General features: G+C 43.8%; 2 long non-coding RNA genes across 2 annotated transcripts; both read left to right on the top strand.

Moving 5' to 3' along the window:
- The first annotated feature begins 1,225 nt into the window (after positions 1–1,225).
- On the top strand, positions 1,226–4,773 carry LOC136610770 (uncharacterized). Its single transcript, XR_010790159.1, has 3 exons — positions 1,226–1,291; positions 4,506–4,544; positions 4,738–4,773. It is a non-coding gene; the product is annotated as an uncharacterized lncRNA (long non-coding RNA).
- A 1,166-nt stretch (positions 4,774–5,939) lies between these two features.
- On the top strand, positions 5,940–6,446 carry LOC136610769 (uncharacterized). Its single transcript, XR_010790158.1, has 3 exons — positions 5,940–6,005; positions 6,198–6,245; positions 6,396–6,446. It is a non-coding gene; the product is annotated as an uncharacterized lncRNA (long non-coding RNA).
- The last annotated feature ends 11,334 nt before the right edge of the window (positions 6,447–17,780 follow it).

Raw genomic sequence — 17,780 nt, 5'->3', positions numbered from 1 at the left:
TCACAGAACCTAAGAGGAGACTGAGGAAAGGGAGGAGGATCCTTGCTGCACACTGGTGTCACAGTGTGCGCCGGGATCAGCGCCACTAGCATTCGCTAACATATTCACTAACGTGGTGAGCGGCCAACGGCGGTGCTTGCCAGCAGGGAGGGCTCTGCGTGCCACCTCAGGCACCCGTGTCATAGGTTCGCCTCCATTGCAATATACTGTATACTGGAATATCCCCTTTGTACAATACAGTGCTGTGCCCTGCTATATTAATGTACTATGAGGATGTATGAATGATTGAACTTTCATCAGTATAAATGACCCACAATTTCATTGTATATCAGTAATGACATTTGTCTTCCTTTATACAAGGTTTAGCGGCTGAGATGGAGAATTTCACTTGATTTCAGTTATCTTGAATGTGATTGGTCAGTTTAGATAACTGCCACTCTTGCTGATGATGTCACGGAACCCACGGAATGTCACACATATTGTGGTGTGATGCATGTTATATAGGGAGCTGCAGAGCCAACATTCCACAGAGAGTTTGTAGTTGGCGTTGGAGAGAGGTACGCTCTGCGTTTGCTCCTGTTTTGTAATTATTTTTCCTCCTTATATGTTTCCTAAGTAAAATGTCTGATTTCTTTTCTTCTGCTCTTCCAGTTGGAGTTTGCGAGTGTTTTATTGAGAGTCAGGTAAATATATCTTTCTTATAACTGTACGATCTGTTGACCTTCAGGCACCCTAAGGTACTTTTAGATGACACAACTGTTGGGCGCAGCGTCCCAATGACTATCAGGAGCAATAGTCGGTCAGTGAATGGAGGCGGAGATCTCTTCTGACCGCCCACCTCCATTAACTGTGAGTAGGCAGATGAGCAACTGCCTGTTTACACTGAGCGAGAAGTTGCTCATCAGTTGCTTCACTTCAGTCAGCTGAACTGTAACAACTGTCAACTACTGACTGATTTATTTCCCAGTACTTTGTAGGGTCCCACTTTTACACGGGACAACTAGGGGTCACTTGTGCGATTCTTCAGCTGATAGTTGGCCTGTGTAAAAATACCCTAAGACCATTCTGATATTCAGCCCATAAAACCAATGGGAATTGTGTGCAGTTACTGAAGGCAGCAGATCGTGTGGTTTGGGTTTGGGAACCAATAAGTAGACTTTCTATAAGAACCAGATAGAGGAAGTTCCTGATTCTCACTGTCTTCTTTATTTTCTAACAGAATGGTGAAAGAAGTTAAGGAGTTTGTGGAGGAGGCGGAGGAGTTTGTGGAGGAGGATGAGGAAGATCTGGCGTAAGTGGATCACTGTAAAATACTGTGGAATATGACAAGTTATTGTATTGTGTAGACTATTGACTGACTCCACATGGGCCTCAGATATCAAAAACTGTTTAATAGGAAAACTGTCCTTGTTGCCCATAGCAACCAAATAGAATTCTGCACTGACTTGTGAGTTTTAGTTTTATAAATGAGGCCCTGCAGTTATCCGAAAGTCTCCAGATAGACAAAGCAAAGCAACATTAACCCCCTAAAAATCACATGAAAATTGGGAAAACCCTCTCAAAAATGCCACTTTCTATTGTAAATGTTGAATTTATGTCTCATGCAAATAGATTTGGTTGAGAACTCAGTTGTCTTTAGTGTATTTTCAACCCCTTAGTGAAATAACTGATTTTAGCCCTAAGTAAATCGTTTCCCCATTTGTATTCCAGCAGCCATAACGTTTTTAAATTATTTCTTCAATGTGGCTGCATGAAACCTCGTAGATACCTCGTATTTTGTGAGAGAAGTACTAGTTTGTATAGAAAATATTTTCGGGTATATATAATTTATTCATTAACGTTTATTAATTTTTTTCAGTGGGACAATGGAAAAAATAGCTATTTCACCAGTGGGATTTATTTTTCTGTCGTGCACCATATGCTATAAATGCTGTGTCAGTTTTATTCTATGGGTCATTATGATTATGACAACACTAAATGTAACACATTTTTCTACAAAAAGACTTTATCTGTGTATAATATATCGATTACATGTACTGTTTTTATTGGTCTTTTAATTTTTTTTCTATAGTTAGTGCAAGGGAGAAAAAAACTAATTTTTTTTTCTGTAAAATGTTTAGATAACACAGTCAGCAAGGACTGCATCCTCTAAGGGCTCATGTCCACGGGCAAAAGAAGAATTATAATTCGCAGCAGATTTTAACTCTTCTCCCACACGCGGATCCACACCCCATAGGGATGCATTGACCACCCGCGGGGTAGATAAATACCTGCGGATGGTCAATAAAAGGGATTTAAAAAAAAATTGAGCATGAAAAAATCTGGACCATGCTCCATTTTCATGCGGGTCTCCCGCGGGGACGGCTCCCGCGGGCTTCTATTGAAGCCTATGGAAGCCGTCCGGATCCGCGGGAGACAAAAATCAGATTTTACTCACCCGCTCTGTTTCTTCTCTTCGCCGCCGCGTCATCTTCTCTCCGTCGCGGCTGGATCATTTTGCTTCGGGACGGCGCATGCGCGGGACACGTCACCGACGTCATCCTGCGCATCCACCGGGCCGAAGAAATAAGATCCGGCCGCGACGCTGAGAAGATGACGCGGCAGCGAAGGAAGTATCCGGAGCGTGCGAGAGGTAAGTTTATTCTGATATATTCTTATTTTCAGCGCTCATGTCCGCGGGGCAGGAGGGACCCGCTGCAGATTCTCCATGGAGAATCCGTAGTGGGCCTGATTTTCCCCGTGGACATGAAGCCTAAAGCACATCTTTGCACTCCTTTTCTGTGAAAAAAGACCCTCATATGTGAGAATCAGAGAGCAAATATGTTCACTGATTGATAAGGGGGAATGATTACATGAAGAACAGGCCATGTTACCCTCCCCTGGGAAAGGGGAACAGACAGGAGACTCTCATAAATCATTCAGAATCTATCGTCAGCACTGATAAAACTGGAGCTACAGCCGTTTGATATAAAACAAGCTCAGTTTTTTCAAAATTGTAATCTGTGGCATAGCTGTAGGGGTCGCAGTGGTTGCAATTACAACTGGTCACCTAAGTCATGGGGGCCCAATGGCCCCCTTTATCACAGTTGCTGCTTTGCTATTGCTCTATCCAATCTGGATATAGCATGGCAGCTTAGTAGTGTAATCAGCTAGGCAGTGACGGCGCCATATTTAGTAGACCCTGTGATTATTTTAAGAAGTTTCTGTTCTGCCCCTGTCCACATTAGTAGAGACAGGAGCAGAGGTAGCCGGATCAAAGGAAGCTCCGCACAGCCCGCTCTTGTTAGGCATTTTTAAGCTCCTGAACCATGGGTGGAAGTACAGTAAGCGCCACTGCTTACTGTATTTGCCTTCTGTGTATGTGTTCATGTGCTTCTGTAAGTGTATGCATATGTCTGTATGTGTGTGTGTGTGTATATATATATATATATATATATATATATATATATATAATGTTTTGTACACTTAAATATATGAAACGCACATTTCTGAAATGTCTTATGTATTTATGATATAACCAATACAATGGTCAAATACAATGCAGGCTTTTTTTTTTTTGTTGTTTCTTTTTAGGGAAAATGTCACATTTTTTGGATGCTATCACATGCAGTTTCACTTGCCCCTTTTGTTTAATGAAAGCATGTAGTACTGCGGTGCAGTTCTTATGCTGGGTTCACACTGGGCAGATTTGCCACGGAATTCCGTCTGGAATTTTGCTGCGGCAAATCCGCTTGTGGACGCTGATCCCCTAATCTGGTGATAAATCCTTTTAATACTTGAATATAGTCTATTATAATAAAAAAATTACATAAAATCCCTTAATGATAATAGAAAGTAAGAAATATATAAATCTGACCATGTGATTAATGTTGTAGGAGCCCAGTGAGTAATAACTATAATTCAAATATAATGAGAACATATATCTTACACAGTCAATGGGCCCCACATATGATTAGTTTCTGACAGACATAAGTAGAGATTTGATTGGTTTCTATGGCGTTGTGGCCCCCTTCGTTATTAGGGCCCACCTGGATCTTTTCTAATAATCACTGTAGTGATAAACGGCATATACACTATATGGACAAAAGTATTTGGACGCTGCAGAAAATCAGCAAATATGCAAATGCTGAGCTTGCTGAACGGTATGCTGGGAAGGGCATGGGTAAAATATTCATCCATTCATTCATCTGATCAAGCATTTGTGGGATGAACTGGAGCAACGGGTACAACACCGCCACCCACACCCATCTTCACAACAATCTCTTTTCACAGCCTGCCCAGACATACAGAGAACTTGTGGAAAGTATGCCTCAATGTGTTACCGCTGTAATACAAGCAAAAGGAGGGCCAACCTGTTACTAAATAGAATATAGCACTTTTTCTGAAAAACATGCAGTGTCCAAATACTTTTGTCCATATAATATATATATATATATATATATATATATATATATATATATATATATATATATATATATAATGATCGTTTCCATTTCCTCCCACAGATGGAAGGAGAGAGTGAAAGCAGCGGTAAATGTGTTCAGGTATTTATCTTATACAATAATTCTATAGTGTTAGGATATGAGCCATTATTATAGAGTACCACGGTAGTAGACTCTGCTGTATGTGTCCATAAGACCCCCATTGGGTATAACCTGATGTAATATAATTAAAGTAGTGAAGAATAAGTTATAATTTATCAATGATGATTAACTGTAGATGTATATTCTGTTGTAGGGCATGGAGAATCAGGAGGGTTGTGAGATGCCCAAGGCTGCGTACCATCATGTAAGTCTATAGAACAATCATGGCGGATCAGATATTGCTTTAGCTCATAGGCTCATAACCACTGGTGCCCTAAATAGCACATTCATTCTCTAGTACTGGTCGTTACAATTGCACCATATCAATTATGTGTACTTTCTATTGTTTAGTATTTTAGATATAATAATCCATTTTTAATGGGAATAGGTTTTTATTTTTTAAATATTTTTTAACATTTTATGTAACTTTTTTCCCATTTTTAAAAAATCCCACTAGGGAACTTGATCATGAAATCACTTACTTGTTGATATAAATACATTGTAATACTTCTGCAATACTTGCGTTAAGCCATAATAATTCATCTGCACTCCTTGATCACATTGCAGAGGCACAGATGGGACAACAGACACCCTGTCTAACCCCCTTAGATGTCCCCATTACTACTGACTGTGATATCTAAGTGGTTCAATGGCTGGGATTGCTCTGATCTCGGCCACTGTAGCATGGAAGGAAGGAGTTAATTATCTCAGTCTCAGTCTAACCTTGTGTCCCCAATGGACATCACAATTAATATGTGACATGTTTTTTGCTATATGTCCAATAGAGAAGTAGATGAGGAAGGGGATGAAGTGGATGAAGAGGAGGATTCGGAGGAGGAGGATACAGCTGGAAGAGTGAATGGGTAAGCATAAAAGATGAATATAATGAGCTAAATATATAGATACATTAATAATTCTAAAACAGTACATAGAGATGTAACATACAGTATGTATAACGCATGGCTGTATAAATATGGTGTATAGATATGGTCAACATTGTTGGGGATTAGTCTATCAGTATATTGTGCCTTAGAAGATGTAACACAGGTACTTAGGCTCCAGATGTGAGCAGGCTGATATATTACTGTATATTAATGGTATTTTTGGAGCTTTCTGACAATGGTTGCAGAGACAATTATTATAACTGGTGCTTTACTTTCTATTACAGATTGAGGAGATTGAACAACTTTGGAGTTGATAACATCATGTAAGTTGTAGAATTATCATGACTGAACCGACCCTGCTGGAGGCCAGAGGAGCAAAACCTTTGGTGTCCAGTCCTTATCTTCACTACATGTTATACCTCTACATATACATAGGAAATATTCTATATTCTGTATCTGATAGGGAGGAGGATGACGAAGAAGATGAAGAGGAGGAGTGGGAGGAGGAGTTGGAGGCTACAGACGGAGGAGCAATTGGGTAAGTATCCAAAAGCATCCAGATAACATTATGCATCCTGCATCTAGATGTACATAGACTTGTAGGAGCCAATCATTAAGAATATATTAATGTGTGAACCCTTGTATTTATCTGGTGGACATGCACTACATAGGTTTTCAATTGGTCAAAATGTTAATTATTCTAACTGGAGCTGTTTTTTTATTATTATAGAGTTTTAACACCTAACATCAAGCTGGCATGGCCGAGCCAAGACATCAAGTATGTTAATAGGAACATTGATATGGCTGGTGCTTTATATAAAGTGTAATAAATTCTGCTATTGTATATGCTGTAAAACGTTAATTTTTTCAAAATATAGTTTGTCCAAATGATCCATGATTGTAATCGGAGCTGTATTTTCCATTATAGGTCTGAGCAACATCAAGTGAAACTGGCCTGGGCAAGTGAAGAATCCATCATGTAAGTTTATGGAGTAAGCAGAATATATACAAGACAATATCTGTGTATTAAACTGATACCAATACTGTAAATAGTCACGACTTGTTCCCTGCACCTCATTCTATATTTAAACATTATGCATCTAGATATACATAGACGGGTAGGCGCCAGTCATGAAGCATATATTAATGTGTGAACCCCTGTATTTGTCTGGTAGACGTGCTCTATATAGGTTTCCAATTGGTCAAAATGTTAATTATTCTAACTAGAGATGTATTATTTATTGTAGAGTTTTAACACCCAACATGAATCTGCCATTGCCAAGCCAAGACAACAAGTAAGTTTATAGGAACAAGCAGAATTTACATGGCTGGTGCCTTTATATAAAGTGTAATACATTTTTGTATGTAGTTTGCCCAAATGACCAATGATTGTAATTGTAACTGTATTTTCCATTATAGGCTTCAGGAACATCAGGTGAAGCAGGCCTGGGCGAGTGAAGAGTCCCTAATGTAAGTTTATGGAATAATCAGAATTTATACAGGATAGTAACTGTGTATATAACTGATACCAACACTGTGAGCCGTCACGGCTGATTCCCTGCATCTCATTCTATATTTCTGGATCTATTAACTAGAACAAGGAGGAGGAGATGGTGGCGGCCAAAATGGTTTAGGAAGGAGAGAAAGACAGACGAAAACACGTGAGTAATTTAAAAGCCTATGAAAAAAATACTAAAATTACACTTTTTTAATCCCCTGATATGTTGGCCCTGGCTATATGATGACCTTCAGTCATGTAATATTCTTCAGTTCATACAATTGTCACATGACCTAAACTGTTTCCCTAAAGAAAAGAAAACGAGCCAGTTTTCACAAGGGTTCCAAAAGTCGCTGTGAAGCCCTCTTCTTGTTCTCCTCTTGTTTCTCGTCCTTGTTCTTATATCACTATTAATATTTAAAGGGGTTACTGGACAAACCCTTTTCAATATGAATCCCTGAGTGGAAATAATAAACAGAGATATACCAAATCTTTTGTGATCCGGCGCTGCAGCCCGCTGCTGTCCTGGGGTTTGCTGTAACAGATGATATTACAGGAAATCACATGACCGCTGCAGCCAATGAGAGCAGAAGCCACCTGATTTCCATCTGTCGCAGGAATCACCAGAACCACAGTGGGCTATAGCACTGGATCCCGGGGGCTAAGTATATCTGTTTATTATTGTCACAGAGAGGGTCCTGTTGAAAAGAGGGTTTCCAGTAACCCAAGAACAACTTAAACAGGATATTTATTTCAGCTATCTTTACATTTTTCTCCAATAGCAAAAGCAGCAGCCATATAAAAGGCGGAAAACTAGCAAGGTAAGATATATTCATCATTAATGTTATTTTCCCCTAGGGCTCATGCTTGACTTCTCATTTGCATTTCCCTATGTACAGATTGCAGGTAAGAGTAACACAGAGATAAGTAATGATCTGGACAGGGACCAATTCAAGGAAGACATAGTTTATCCTCCTAACATCACTCCTATATGCACCAAATCCAGGGAAACCCTCAAAGCCATCATTAGTTATACTTCCCTACTATATAAAGCCCCATTGGACAGCTGTGTAGGGCTGCTCTAGATACTCACTATGTCACGTCAGAGTTGTGTCGTATTTATCACATACAGATATGAATCTAATACTTGGGGAAAATCCTATAATTCTGGCTTCTATACCCTTTGAACCCTCCGGCCCTTCATCTTCCAGTTTTCATTGATCACCATTGTCACCATTAGACGTGTTTCTTTTCATAAGAGGCTCACACTGGTTTTTCTTCCTTCTTTAGATTCTTCAGAGCAGTATTCTGCTGCACCGTGAAAACATCGGACTAAAGAGGCACCGCTAAATAAGATGCCCTAGTCCTCCGAGCCAGTGACCTTTTCAATTAAGTGTCCCACTGCGTGCTTACCAATCTCTAAAGCTGATCCGGGCACGTCTTCCCATCCTTGTCTGCTCCCGGGGCCAGAGTCCTGAACCGCTCCCACTGAAAACGAGAGAGAGTATCTGCAATTGAGTTATCAACCCCTGGCTAGTGGATCGCTACCAACCATACATTTAGCGACAAGGCTTCCAATACCATATAACGCAAAGGATTCACTTATGGTGGTGAGGAAGCAGTTAGCGAATTGATGACCTGAACTATGCTCATTTTGTCGCACAAGAACCTAATTTTCTTGTTCTTAAGGCGGTCACCCCCACAGTGCCACTGCCACGACTATCGGAAACAATTCCAATAGTACCAGGTTCCGAACCAACCCGCTCTCCCTCAGGCCAACTCCACACACATCACTGGCCCTGAAAGTAGGCCCCAGAACCTGAACTGCATGCCGCATCCGTAAACAGCTCCAAGTTAACGTTTTCCTCATTCATCACTACTGACCGCCCATTATATTTTTTTAAAAAGGAGGCCCAGACCGCCAAATCGCCTTTATGGCTCCTTCCTAAATGAATAATATGATGCGGTGCCTTCACTCCTACCGTAGCTGCTGCCAACCTCCTGCAAAAACCTCTCCCCATTGGCATTATTCGGCAAGCAAAATTAAGCTTCCCTTATAATGGCTGCTAATCACGTAGTGTGATTTTTGTCAAACCCCTAGCCTTCTCCACTTCTGCCTTCAAATCCTTCAGTTTCTCCTCTGGCAGCCTGCATTCCATTGACACCGTGTCAATGGTAATGCCCAAAAAACTCAGACATGTCATGGAACCTTCCGTCTTCTCAGGCGCTAATGGCACCCCAAAACGATGAGCGACCCACTGTAACGTCACCAACAAAACTGTACATGGGAACGCCCGCCTGGGCCCACACACAGAAAATCATTCAGATAATGGATGACCGATTGAATTCCTGCGGTATTCCTGACCACCCATTCCACAAAAAAACTAAAGGCTTCAAAGTATGCACATGAGATGGAGTAGCCCATGGGCAAACATCGATCTGCCAAATTATCCCCCCAGTAACATCCTATCAACCTAATACTCTCCGGTGCCACCCGGAGTAACCATAAAGCTGATTCAATGTTGGATTTTGCTAACTGTGATTCCTTCCCATATTTTCATACCCAATTGACCGCAGTGTCAAATTAAGTATATAACACAGTGCAAATCTCTTGATCTATACCGTCATTAACTGATTCCCATTTTGGATAGAAAAGGTGATGAATCAACCAAAATTTATTCGGTTCTTTTTTAGGGACCATTCCCAGGGGTGACCCTATAAAAAACCTCCACAAGAGGCTCCTTAAAAGGTCTCGCCTTGTGACCCAAACAAACCTGCTTTTCTAGCTTTTCTGTTACCACTGCTGGGCACCGGCTGTAGGTTCTTAGTTGAAAAGGGGACACTATGAACTGGGGACAGAATTTTAAAACCATCCCGAAAACCTACCTATAGCAACCCAGCTGTTTCCTTGTCAGGGTACCTACTTAGGAACGGCACTATCTGCCGACCTCTGTCCTCCATCTTCAACCACTTGACCAGCACCTCCCCTGACATCCTGGCCTGTCAGCACCTCTGACCTCCGTGGCCCGTGTCTGTTCTGGAGCTGCTCCCTCACAGGTTCATCGCCTTCTCCGCTCCTGGGATGCAGTCCAGTACTAGGCCCTTCCCCCCTTTCAGCACATGGCCTAGCACAAGATGCTGCTCCATGCTGCCGGGCAGGATTCCTCCCGGGTCTGCTCTTTCCTCTTGTCTGAGGTCCAGGAGAGAGCCTGCTCCGAGCTGCACAGTGCTGTTCCAGCTAATGAAGAAGATCATTATGAAGTCGAGTAGCTCTAGAGGGCTTCCAGCCTTTAGCAAGGACCAATGATCTATCTACTGTGCCTAAGAGGATTGAAGACAACAGACCCTCCCAAGATCGGGGACAGCACCATCCACCAATCACAGCACCGCCTCCTGGGAGCGCAAAACTTATAAACAACAGAGACGGCACTCAACAATAATCCGATACAACGTGTGGTTCTGCGTCATCCGGCCATCATTTCAGCTGTAGCTGCTTTATTGATGTATTCCACAAATTCAAGCACATAGTTTGTATCGCTCCCGGACGATGGGATGGCTGTGGACTTTCCCCTGTGATTCTGTATGTCTTGGATACAAATGCAGTTTTATTAATAACCAATAAAACATTTTCAATTAAAACTTCTGCCTGTTCAGGTTGATAGCTTTGAGAAGTACTATCCTCAGTGTGTGACGGCATCTGTAAAAACCTCCTGAACTCTGCCTCAGGGCTCCCACCCACTGGCGGTTTTTTCTCCACCGCGATGCGATTCTAAAGTTAAAGTCTCGCATCGCAGTGCGAGAAAAACGCAGGCAGATATCCCAAAATGAGAGCTCAGCCAATAGCAGCTACAGCTTAGCTATTGGCTGAGCCCTCAGCGAATCTGCACAGCCCTTTCAGGAGGCAGGGATTTTTAAATCCCCGTCTGCTGAAAGAGCTCAGTAGCAGTGTCGGGGAGCCAGCCGGAGGACGCGGCTGACAGCAGGAGAGGTGAGTAACTTTTTTATTATTTTTTTAACCACTTTTTTATGATTATCGGGGAAGGGCTTATATTTCAAGCCCTTCTCCGATAATCATTCTGCAGGGCTTGTCAGAAACCACTGCTTTCAATGGGATCGGCAGCAGTGCCGATAACATTGAAAGCAATGGGATAGCATGCCGCTGACTTCTGCCACAGCTGTGACAGCTGTCACAGCTGTGGCAGAAGTCCACGGCATTTTCCATATCTTTTCAATGGGGCTAGCGCTGCTGCCGCTGGCCCCATTGAAATGACTGTCGCAGCGATATCGCTGTGATTTTCTCGCACTGCTCTGCGAGAGTTTTCACTTACTCTTGCAGCGCAGTGGAGAAAAAACCGCTAGTGGGTGGGAGCCCTCAGTGTGCTTGGACTAGACCACAGCAGAACAGGTGAAACCACTGGTGGCACCTGATCTAGGAGCGTGCCCCCCACCTCCTGCAGTACACTCACTGCTCTACATACAGATACAGTAGTCAGCAGTATGTACATCCATTGCTAGTATCTATGTATATACGCATGGGCTGGCTGAGATGACATCTAGGTGCATTGACAGACTGGCAGGTATTCTCCCTCTCCGGGCCTCCCTTCACAATGATGCTTCGGGTGCTGCCATCACCCGTTATCTTGCAGTTGGATGCCCATGACTCTGGCCTGACGCTGCTTGAGCGTGTATTGCAGACTAGCAGAGCTAAAAAGAGCCACTAGTCCAAGGCAAAAGCCAGGCAGCAGGCTACTATCAAAGAAAAGGTATGTGTGTCCCCTCCTACTGGAGAATTAAACTAAATTCATTCTCAAATTTCTGTCATTTTTTCCCCTCCTTGGGTAACTATAACCCACAGCATGTCCTAATAGCTGCAGACCTTCAGGACCTGCAGTTTTCCTACAGATTGTTTTGTACAGTGGAAACAGGGTAGCACGCAAATGTAGCCACCCTTCCATTGAAGTGCAGGGAGAATGCAGTGTGTGCACATTATGAATTTTGGGCCGATGCAATAGAGTTTTCTTTGACATTGTATGCTTGGAATCAGGGGCGTAACTAAAGGCTCAGGGGCCTGGATGGAAAAGTTCAGTTTGAGTCCCCCCCCCCCCCACCCCCCCCACCCCCCCACCCACCTGTACGTGTAACTGTACCGATATCTAAACCATGCTCATACCTAAACATGACTCATTTCCTGGACTATATGAAATTATGTACATACATAATTGTATATAGCAGATACCTATGAATTGTATATAGGAGATACTAATGAACAAATTAGAGGTCAATGGAGGGGCCGCAAAAACTATTTCAGGGACCTAGGATCCAAGCTTAGGGCAAGGACCTGCACGGTGGTTTTCTCATAAATACTACCTGCACCACAAGCCACACTAGAAAAGCAACAGGATCTTAGGGAGGTGAATAAGTGGCTCTGGAGTTGGTGTAGGAAGGAGGAGTTTGGGTTCCTGGAGAACTGGGCTGACTTTTCCGTCGGCTACAGGCTCTACCGTAGGGATAGGCTGCATCTCAATAGGGAGGGTGCAGCTGTGATGGGGCAGAAGATGGCTAGAAGGTTGGAGGAGTGTTTAAACTAGGGACCAGGGGGGAGAGCATCAAGAGAAATAGAGAGGTAGATAGTGTAGACCGTGACCTGGGACCTGTCAGGATAGCTAATAGGACCAGGCAGAACAATAAAAATAAAGTATAACCACCGTATAAATTGTATGGCAACAAATGCAAGAAGTCTGATCAGTAAAGTGGGTAAGCTTGAAGTGAGAATGTCTGAAGAAAATTACGATATAGTGGGAATAACGGAAACATGGCTGGATGATAAGTGCAATTGAGCGGTGAACTTACAGGGTTACAAAGTTTTCAGAAGAAACTGTGGCAACCAGAAAGGGGGAGGGGTATGTCTGTATGTTAAGTTGTACCTAATGCCGAAGCTACAAAAAGATATAGGTGCAGGAGATGAACATGTGGAATCTCTGTGGGTAGAAATACAGGGAGCAAAGAATAACAAAATCCTAATAGGCGTTTTCTCTAGGCCACTAAAAGCAACAGAAGAAACTGAAAACTTATTATTATTAAAGGGGTTTTGTCCATAGAATCTGTAATTTTTTTCAATAAATCTGCCCTGCCCAGCACAGGCTCTTGTCAACAACACATACAAAACATTTTTTCCAGAAGTAGTACTTACCTGTGCTCCATTTTTCCCCTTCATGCTTTGGTTACATCTTCCGCTCCTCCTGCTAGAAGGTCATCTCCCGACACCCCTTGCTGTGAAACTCTAGTGAAACTCTGTGTAATTCTGTTGGAGAAAAAACACATCTTGAACACATTACTCCTTTTCAATCCATGTTTGTATCCTGGGGAAAAAGAAACAGGCCCTGAGTACAGAAAAAGTACAGTAAAATACGCCAACACACATGCAAATCAGCCTCACACGAGAGCATTTGCGTACGCAAGATCTGCCCTTGCAATGTGCAGCAAATAGAACCCATTGACTTCAATGGGTTCCTTCACATGTGGTGTTTTTCCACGAGCATTTCGAGTATGGGGAAAAACAAGCGATATGTTCTATTATTCTGCGTAATTGCGCTCGGAAATCCTCTATTTGCTCAAATTCGTGCAGTGAACAGTGCTATTTCGTAGGCTTAAACGAAAACACCAGGATCTACTAGGTCAGGTGACCCGCGGCTACCGACTCAGTTGACCTGCATGCCAAGTAGGCTGACCCACCTACTAATTAGGCTGTCCTGCCTACTGAAATATGGCACTGCTAGGACGGCGCTAATGAAAGCAGCCCTGGCAGTGCAATAAAGTACAGCATATACATTCCACTATAGCAGGCAAACATGTGCTTACACCCGTGTACGGCTGCCCTCAGAGAGACAAAACTTTGTGCAACAGTGTGCAGTTTTGCTTACATCTGTGTAAAGTTGGTCATATATATATATACACACACACACACACACACACACACACACACACACACACTTATATGCCTGAACATAAATTTTCCTCCCAAAAATCCATACCCTAGAAGAAGTTGTCAGATGGAATGAAACTTTCCCTGATATTGTAATCACTAACTTATATCAATGCTATAATCACACAGAGCAAAAGGTTAATCTATTGTGATAAACTGACCCCTTGAAGGAAGGCTCTACTACCCTGTTGTACCACCTCTATGTTAGATACAATATGTGATATGGCCAGGTGCGGAAGCTTTAGTACCCTGTTGTACTGCCTCTAGCTTGGATACAAGATGTGATATGGGTGGGCATGGGGGTTCTAGTACCCTGTTGGGCCACCTCTAGCTTGTATACAAGATGTGATACATGAGGCATGGAGGTTCTAGTACCCTGTTGGGCCGCCTCTAGCTTGGATACAAGATGTGATACAGGTGGGCATGGAAGCTCTAGTACCCTGTTGTACCCCCTTTAATTTGGCTGTAAGATGTGATACGTCGGGGCATGGAGGTTCAAGTACCCTGTTGTACTGCCTCAAGCTTGTATAAAAGATGTGATATGGGTGGCATGTAGGCTCTAGTGCTCTGTTGTATCACCTCTAGTTTAGATACAAAATGTGATACGGGAGAGCAAGGAGACTCTAGTACCCTGTTGTACCACCTCTAGCTTGGATACAAGATGTGATACAGGCGGGCATGGAGGCATACAGGTTCTGTATGGTATCCTGCGGCATATTGCTCCACATCTGCTGTAATTGAGTCTCTAGATCGTACAAACTCGTAGGCTGTGTTTCAGTTGGCATCCCAAATGGTCCTGCACATGTTCTTTTGGTGATACTACTAGCGACTGAGCTGTCATTGTCCGTCGTACCACTACTAGGGGTGACCGACTGTCGCATGTGATGTCCCCCAGACCCTCACACCAGCAGGGGGCAGTGTGCCACTCCACAGGAAAGGCTGTATTGAGGCGCTCACCTCGAGGTCTCTAGACAAGAACACGGCCCAAACTTAGCCTAGATTCATTGCTGACACTTGGGGGACAGGATAATGGCACTCCGACACTTGGGGGACAGGATAATGGCACTCCGACACTTGGGGGACAGGATAATGGCACTCCGACACTTGGGGGACAGGATAATGGCACTCCGACACTTGGGGGACAGGATAATGGCACTCCGACACTTGGGGGACAGGATAATGGCACTCCGACACTTGGGGGACAGGATAATGGCACTCCGACACTTGGGGGACAGGATAATGGCACTCCGACACTTGGGGGACAGGATAATGGCACTCCGACACTTGGGGGACAGGATAATGGCACTCCGACACTTGGGGGACAGGATAATGGCACTCCGACACTTGGGGGACAGTAATAGGTCACGCTGACATTTGTGCGACAGGTTAATGGCACGCTTACACTTGCAGTACGTCATAATGACACGCTGATACTTGAGGGACAGTTATAGGACACGCTGATACTTGAGGGACAGTTATAGGACACGCTGACACCTGGGGGACAGGATAATGGCATGCTAACACTTGTGGTAGATCATAATGACACAGACGCTTGGGAGACAGAATAATGGCAAGCTGACAATAGCAGGCAGTGTAGTCTTTTACATCTTTGGCGATGTTACATTCAGTATATGACGTTCATTCTCTTTGGCTGATTTTACACAAAAATATCAATATTTACAAATGATTACAAAATTATACAAGATAATTAATGCAACGGAGGACAATGTACGGCTACAAATGGACCTAGATAAGCTGGGGGCTTGGATAGAAAAATGGCAAATGAAGTTCAATGTGGATAAATGTAAGGTTATGCACATGGGCAGGAGAAACGGATGTCACCAATATACACTAAATGGGCTACTGCTAGGGAAAAGTGATATGGGAAAAGACCTGGGGGTGCTAGTGAACTGTAGATTTAACTGGAGCAATCAATGCCAGTCAGCGAGGGAAAAGGGGTGACAGCATGGTAGTCTTGAAGAAAGCAGTCACACCAACAGCACAGGAATTATCCCTATAAGGGCAGGTTCCAATAGACGATGCAGCAGCCAATGGACCAAAGATAGACTGGCAGCATCAAATGGTGCAAAATTTCAAAAGAGTTTTATTCTCCTCAAGACAAGATAAAAAGTAGTGACGTTTCGACCCACCAATGGGTCTTTGTCAAGCTTATGCCGGGACCCATGCCGTCTAACCGGGCGCACAAACGCTTGATTTGTGTTTCCGTTCACCAGTTTTAGCTCTCCCAACGTAGCGTATATCGGCCGGTTGTGAAAACGTCCGCCGATATACGCTTGTGGGAAAGAAGCCTGAGGACGTGGGGATGACGAAGTCCATAGAGGAGGTTAAGAGGGGACTAGATGTCTTTCTAGAGTGCTATGATATTACAGGATATAGACATTAGGTGACCAGTGGGGTAGTTGATCTCAAACATTGATCCAGGGATTACTCTGGCTGCCATTATGTAGTCAGGAAGGAATTTTTTTCCTCCAAATGAGCTAAATTGGCTTGTTGGTTTTTTTTTTCCTTCCTCTGGACCAACAAGGGGAAGTTAAAACAGGCTGATCTAGATGGACATTGTCTACATTTAGCCTAAAATACAATGTTACACAAGGGAGTGTGATATCGTCTCAAGAAACTCGGAGTAATATCGTGCATGGCAAATGTGCAAATGTGTCTACGAGTGCGATTCACTTTGTGAGAACAACACAATGCGGTACACACACACACATACATCAAATCATATATATATGTGAGGGATTAGCGTCAGGATAAGGTAGCAGCCTGGGCATCAACAGCCAGAGACAGTGACACAAGGAGTAAAGTTCATAGACCAGGCTTTGCCTGGGTTTATTTCAGCAAAATAAAGCAAAACAGGCCTTAACTCCAGGCCAACATAAATTAACACCTGCTCGTCTGAGCACTCACTATACACAGATCGCTCCTAGCTACTCACTGAAAAGCACCACTTGCTGCGCACAGCCAGTCTGGTCCTCAGACCTGCAGAGGTCTCACCACACTCTCTCCCAGACCTGCAGACCCAGCTTTTTATGAGGCCTGATACCAGCCTCACCTGGTACGTGGGAGTGGCCATCCCACCCTTCACTTTGACCACTCCAGGAAAAGCCGTCCCGGACTATGCGGCTTGGAGCCACTACATTAACTACAACGTGTCAGTAACTTAGTGTTACTGACACACAAATGCTGGCTTCCTCCACCGAGCCCAGGCTGCTCGGTGACACGTATCTGCCCACGTACTAACTAACGCCACATACGAGAGCATCCTAGGCGAAACATATCTGCCCTCCAGCACTTTGCCAGTCACTGTCTCACATACCCTTCTTCTCTGTTCGAGCCTGTGGGGTCGGACACTTTTAGCTGCCATGCACTGCGTCCTTGACAAGGCATCGTCATTGCCCTGTAGCTTTCCTGCCCTGTGTTCTACAGAGAAACTAAAGTTTTGAAGGGTCAGGAACCACCTAGTGACTCTAGCGTTTCTCTCTTTTGCCTGTGACATCCAAGTTAAGGGAGAGTGGTCTGTGATTAGCCTTAAAGGGGTTGTCCCGCGCCGAAACGGGTTTTTTTTTTTTCAAACCCCCCCCCCCCCGTTCGGCGCGAGACAACCCCGATGCAAGGACTTAAAAAAAAAAACGCTCAGCGCTTACCTTATTCCCCGCGCTCCGGTGACTTCTATACTTACCGGCTGAAGATGGCCGCCGGGATCCTCTTCCTCCGTGGACCGCAGCTCTTCTGTGCGGTCCATTGCCGATCCCAGCCTCCTGATTGGCTGGAATCGGCACGTGACGGGGCGGAGCTACACGGAGCCGGCATTC

The sequence above is a fragment of the Eleutherodactylus coqui genome, chromosome 2 (assembly GCF_035609145.1).
Source record: "Eleutherodactylus coqui strain aEleCoq1 chromosome 2, aEleCoq1.hap1, whole genome shotgun sequence".
In the NCBI taxonomy this organism is placed as follows: domain Eukaryota; kingdom Metazoa; phylum Chordata; class Amphibia; order Anura; family Eleutherodactylidae; genus Eleutherodactylus; species Eleutherodactylus coqui.
Note: the sequence above shows the minus strand (reverse complement) of the source record. Positions and strands in the feature narration are given on the sequence as shown.